The sequence below is a fragment of the Hyperolius riggenbachi genome, chromosome 10 (genome assembly GCF_040937935.1).
Source record: "Hyperolius riggenbachi isolate aHypRig1 chromosome 10, aHypRig1.pri, whole genome shotgun sequence".
In the NCBI taxonomy this organism is placed as follows: domain Eukaryota; kingdom Metazoa; phylum Chordata; class Amphibia; order Anura; family Hyperoliidae; genus Hyperolius; species Hyperolius riggenbachi.
This window is the reverse complement of record NC_090655.1, coordinates 242,323,899-242,330,466: the sequence shown is the minus strand read 5'-3', so window position 1 is coordinate 242,330,466 and position 6,568 is coordinate 242,323,899.

Genomic DNA, 6,568 nt, shown 5'->3' with positions numbered 1-6,568 from the left:
GGACAGATAATAGTCTGCAGATAGATGCTGTATTACATCAGAGATGGTGGGGCCTCTTCTTTCTGCTGTACTTTCATCACAGCTTTTATCACCTGGTGAAGTTAATTATGTTTCCCTGATCTTTATCCTTTAAAAGCAAGATGTTTTGAATCAGGATGATACAATTTATTGGCTAACTTAGAGATGAATAAACAGTAAGCTTTCGGCTAATAATAAGCCTTTGTCAGACTTAGTTCCTGCATATACTGACAAAATGTGAAAAACACCGCTTATACAGTATATGCTGACATACAGAGGAGAAACATTCTTTAGCAAACATAAATAAATGTAATTAGATGCTGATTAGGTGGCTGTCAGAATGCTAGGAGGGGAGGTTCAGGTAATATTCCTTCTCAGTCTCAGATCCAGTGGTCCTCAAACTACAGCCGTGGGCCGAATGGGGCCCCCTGAGGCTTTTTCACTATAACTTATAGATGTGGTACAGACTAACCAGCAAGCTCATGGTGAACCAGAACTCATTGGAGTGTGCGAGAGGCTACAGTGGTCCTAAAAGCCCCCTTACTAAAATACTAAGAAAAACAAGAGTTTGCTTTCTTAAAACAGAAAGAATTTGCGATAATTCCGGTTGGAGTGAGCTTAAGATGTCTCCCAGAGCAACACTGCTGAATATATGCAAATTAACCATTGTTGCCCATAGCAGGTAAACACACCTCCAGAACCGTTGGAATGCAATGATGTGTCATCTTGTTAATTTGTACAGAGCCACAATAATCCAACACGCATACAGACTGTTTCGGATTGTTTGATCCTCATCAGTGCATGTCATGGATTAATTTGGCTGTACCTCTCGGTGTTACAAGTCCTACTCCATAGAGCCAAATTAATCCATGCCATGCACTGATGAGGATCAAACAATCCGAAACAGTCTGTATGCATGTTGGATTATTATGGCTCTGTACAAATTAACAAACTGACACATCATTGCATTCCAGCAGTTCTGGAGGTGTGTTTAGCTTCTAAGGGCAATAATAGTTAAAGCGGTTTAAAACCCTGACAACATTTTCAACAAAAATGTGTTTTCCTACCTTTTATAACCCATACAATTATCATATTTGCTTTTGTGCACAAGTATTATTATTTATTTAGACATTATAACTTCCCAAAGTTCAGTTAATTTATTTTTAAAGCTGCTGGTGCATTTTGTTCATAACTGTTGTAATTCTGTTGTGAATGCTGCCAGCAGTGATTTCTGACCTGTGTTTCACCCCAGGACTCATCAGCTGAAGTCCTGCACAGCCAGAGAATGTTTACATAAATGTATCAAGTAAAGAATGTGTACACATGATAAGCTTAACAGCCGTTCGGATGCGGTTCTTCCTGCAGAAGAAAGAGTCAGCCCTGTGATGTAACCGTTTGAATGCTGTTTTACTAAAAAAAAAAAACATTGTGTTAGTATATTATATGCTGTAAATAATCTTTTAGAGCAAAGAAGAAATTCTGGGTTATATTCCGCTTTAATTTTGCATATATTCAGCAGTGATGCCCTGGGAGACATCTCGAACTCACTCCAACCTGAATTATCGCAAATTCTTTCTGTTTTAAGAAAGCAAACTTTGGGGGGGGGTTTATAGATGTGGCTCACTGTACCTTTTAATATTGGTGGCCCACATATAGAATAGTAGAGATGTGGCGAACAGTTCCCGAACCGTTCGCCGGCGAACATCTCTAAATTCATGGGCCTCTTACTACTTCCGGGTCGCAATGACCCGGAGTAGTACGCCTGCGCTGCCCGGCGGAGCGCGTCCTAGATCGCGCTCCCGTTGCCGGGCACTCTCTGCGCATGTGCGTGACGTCATGAGTGACGTCACGCTCATGCGCAGAGAGCGCCCGGCAACAGGAGCGCGATCTAGGACGCGCTCCGCCGGGCAGCGCAGGCGTACTACTCCGGGTCATTGCGACCCGGAAGTAGTAAGAGGCCCAGAGAGGTTCGCCAGGCGAACTGTTCGGCCCAACTCTATAGAATAGCAGTGCTGGCACCACCCATCCACATACTGTAGAAGCCAGTGAGCAGTAATTTGCTGGCATCCAATTCTGCATCAGGTAACGTTACTGTCCAACTGGACAGCGGGTTGTCACCTGGGTATGCTACCCTGTCTGGTGCACAAAGACATTCTTCAAGCGCTGCATGACTGATTGGCTGCTGCTGGGAGTTCTCTTCCGGGTAGGAAATGGGGGGGGGGGGGTCTGGGGGATCAATCAATACCCAGATTCAATGTAATGTTTTTCAGCATCATTTTATGTATGTTCTGCCCCCCCCCCCACCCCCTCCCCAGCAGTCTGAAGTATGTTGACCCGGCCCTTGACCCGGGGACCTTGGCTCTGGTCCTTGTGGCGGGGTTTTTAAATCTTTATAGGACACAGAGGCATATTCTGTGCACAATGACATGCCTCTGTGTCATTCTGCTGCTGCTGCCTCCAGTGTTCTGCCACCCCTGGGCTGATAAATAGCACAAGGCTAGCGACAAACAGATTGTCACTAGCCTTCTATTTACCTGCAAATGTCAATCAGTGTCCTCCTCCGCCTCCCCATTACATGTCTCTCTCCCCACTGCACCCCGCCTCCGCTATCTTCCTCCAATCAGAGGCCAAGCCGTGACCCAGGAAGTACTCCAGTATTTCCAGGTGTGGGTTGTAGGTGACCACCAGTGGGGTATCATCCTGATTCAAAATGCCTTGCTTTTACTGATGGCTAACACGGTAATACACTCTACTACTTTATCCTTTAATAGACAACATTTAAAAATTTCCTTTTGTAACTATTTCCTCTGCAAAAACGTACATACCCTGAGCAACGTTTTTTGAAATAATAAATATATAAATAAAAAATGAATAAGTTCCTGTTTGTTACGCTGAGCAAAAGTTGATTGATAATGCATTAATGGTCTGTGAATTGGTGCTTGTGTGGGTACATTTGCCACTTGAGGACACTTCGTACACATCAGACATATCACACAGGCGAGCGGCCTTTTTTATGTTCAGAGTGTGGGAAATGTTTTGTGCAGAAATGCACTCTTCTCAGACATCAGAAGATTCACACAGGGGAGCACGGGAAAGGTTTCACTCAGAAAGGAAAACTTCATACACACCAGAGAAGTCACACAGGCGAGCACCCTTTTTTTATGTTCAGAGTGTGGGAAAGACTTCATGCAGATATATGACCTGCTCAGACATCAGAAGATTCACAATGGCGAACAAACTTTCTCCTGCTCAAAGTGTACAAAAAAGTTTCATCCAAAACAAACAACTTCTTATCCACCAGAGAGCCGAGGTCACTGAAACGAGCCTCCTTTTTCCTGTTCAGACTGTGGGAAAGTTTTCATGTTTAAACAAATCCTTCTTGCACACAAGACAAGACACACAGGCGAGCATCTTTTTATATGTTCAGATTGTGGGAAAAGTTTCATCCATAAATCCTCCCTTCTTAGACATCAGAGAACTCACACTGGTGAGAAGCCATTTTCATGAGCAGAGTGTGGGAAATATTTCACGTATAAAAGTGATTGGAAAGCAAGGGAGACCTCATACAGGTAAACGCGCCCTTTTTCATGTTCAGCATGTGAGAAAGCTTGTATACAGGAATTACACTTGATTAAACATCAGAGAAAGCACAGCCTCTGACTTTGGTGGTATTTGGTGGGGATCCTTTATTCCTGATTCCGTTTACAATTTCGGAGTTTCCATCCAAGCCAACTACACTGACCTCCACAGACCGACCAGTTTTGTGATTTGGGGTTGTAGTTAGCCAGAATTAATGTGTAAACGCATTGGGTATATTTCACCTGTTTTACTGCAGAAAGAAATCGGGGTGACAGTAAGCTTACAATTCAGCGTGGAGTCCAAGCTCAACAGAGAAGCCCATCCTTATCTCTGAGACCGGAGACACTGGCGATCTGTTGTGTTGTAATGGACTCTATGAAGCAGCACGCCATGCTAGTAGGCACCTTTCACCATTCCAGCGGAAACCAGTTAGACGCCACTCTATAATGATGCTTGAGATGAGATCTTATCTTTGATCTGAATGTTGGATATGCTCCTTATGCATGAAAATAAATAATCAATGAAAAAATCTGGTCTGACAATCTAAACTATACATTTTTGTATTTGGCCGGCATGCTCCCGACCCACACCTCCAGCATGCTAAACACTGCTCCATCCTCCACGTATGGGTTTCCAGGCTCTCACCTCCGCATCTAGACTCCACCTCGGCGTTATTGATCAAGGGAGGCATTTATCTGACCACCACATGGAGTCGAGAAGGAATTTTTTCCCTTCAAAGTGAACCTGAGATGGATTGAAACCTAGGAAGAAGGAAACCCCTGGATCCTGCAGAGGCTTCCCATGTTCTCCTTGCCACCACCGTAGCAACATGCAACATATCCAACAAGAGCTTATGGGCGAGTGGCTCCTGCTTCCTGCACAGGCAATGGGCGTACTCACAAGGGTGCAGCATGGCCACACTTGAACACCAAGTGGAGCACGATGGCCAGGCCCGGATTTACATCACAGGAGCCTAAAGGTACAGATGTCCTGGCACACTAGGCTTTGCTCTACATGAACCTACAAACCCCAATCAAACTGCACCGCAAGTGTGCTGACTGTCTTAGCTATCACTTCTCACTTACTTCCCTTGCCCGGCCGTCATAGGTAGCTACAGGTGCCCCTTAGTATTAGGTAGCCAGAGCTATCCTCAATATTAAAGGACAACTGGTGTGAGCGATATGGAGGCTGTCATATTTATTTACTTTTAATTGATACTCTGCCTCTAAAACTTTTAGCAATAGACCCTGAACAAGCATATGGAGATCAGGTGTTTCTGACATTAGCTGCATGCTTGTTTCTGGTGTACATCAGACACCTCTGCAGCCAAATAGATCAGCGGGGCTGCCGGGCAACTGGTACTGTTTAAAAGGAAATAAATATGGCAGCCTCCATAACCCTCTTACTTTAGTTGTCCTTTATGTAGCTAGAGGTGCTCCCAAGTATTAAGTTTTAGTATTAAGTAGCTAGTGGTGCCCCGGATTGAAGAGCGATCTAGTCAGTGGAATGCAGAGAGCAGGGTGAGTAACCTCTCATTTACACTCTCATCAGGACTCTGCATAGGGAAGGACAGGCGGAGGCACTGGTAGAGGGGAGTGAGCCGCCTTTCCATCATCAGGCGCCTGTAGGCAAGTGCCTACAATGCCTTATGGTAAATCCAGCCCTGACAGTGGCAAACTTCCAGAGGGTCCCAGGCAGGGGCGGTGGTCTTGAGTAGGACACCTCTGGAAGATCTGTCTACGTAGGTAAATACTGTATCTTTTTTCTTAGCATTGGCCTCGGTTTCTCGTAGAAGGTGAATTAGCCCAAGCTGTGTAAGGCTTTTTTTTGCCTTCCCCTGGAACTTATGAGGGTGCAGTACAGAAATCTACCTAATGTTAACTTTTATGTTGGTTTGCATTTTTCCCCCCAATTGGACTTTATGGACGGATGTCTTTTTTTCAACCAAACTATACTGTGTGAATTGCGTTTCAAGTGATCCCAGATACCCTGAGTATCACGATGTGTTGCAGGTCCTCTGCTTAGTTGAATGATCTGTCCTGTAGAGAGAGGAGAGGTCATGCAAAGCAAAGCAAGTAGTTTCAGCGCACGACGCCGGCCGCGTATTGCCTGAGTTGGGTGCCGCTATAGCACTAGTGCTCTTTTTCGCAGCCTGCACAATGGGTAATTAGGGTATTGGGAATTCTAGTGTCAGCAGGGTGAACTGTCATTCTGCCCACCCTGCGCCCAGCTCACCGTCAGTGGGATAATAAGTACATGCAAAGGCACCAAGATACAGCTCACACTGGGAAGTTTAACTTAGCGGATTACTGAAAGGGAGGTCACCAGCGCATTCATGTGAATATTTCTATGTATGTCCACCAATGAAGCTAAACAAAAAAGTTGTGGACATGAAGTACAGAATTGAAGATAAATTGAAGGAAGCCTCTGGATAGTCCGGAGGCTTTACCCTCCTCCACTCCACTGATCCAGCTTGGGGAATCTCTGAACATATTCAACAGGAGCTTGTCCAGTATGTTCATACGGCCACACTCCCGTCCGTGTACAAGCGCAGCCGCAATGGAGGAAAATGCTGTACAGGAGTGGCAGGTGCGTGTCGTCCGTGTCCCTGAGCAGTTGCATGTCGTCAGTGTCCCTGCGCAGCTGCGTGTCGTCAGTGTCCCTGCGCAGGTGCGTGTCGTCCGTGTCCCTGAGCAGTTGCATGTCGTCAGTGTCCCTGCGCAGCTGCGTGTCGTCAGTGTCCCTGCGCAGCTGCGTGTCGTCAGTGTCCCTGCGCAGCTGCGTGTCGTCAGTGTCCCTGCGCAGCTGCGTGTCGTCAGTGTCCCTGCGCAGCTGCGTGTCGTCAGTGTCCCTGCGCAGGTGCGTGTCGTCAGTGTCCCTGCGCAGTTATGTGCTCTCAGTGTGCCCATGCAGGTGAGTGTCGTCAGTGTCCCTGCACAGCTGTGTGCCTTCAGTGTGCCCACGCAACTGC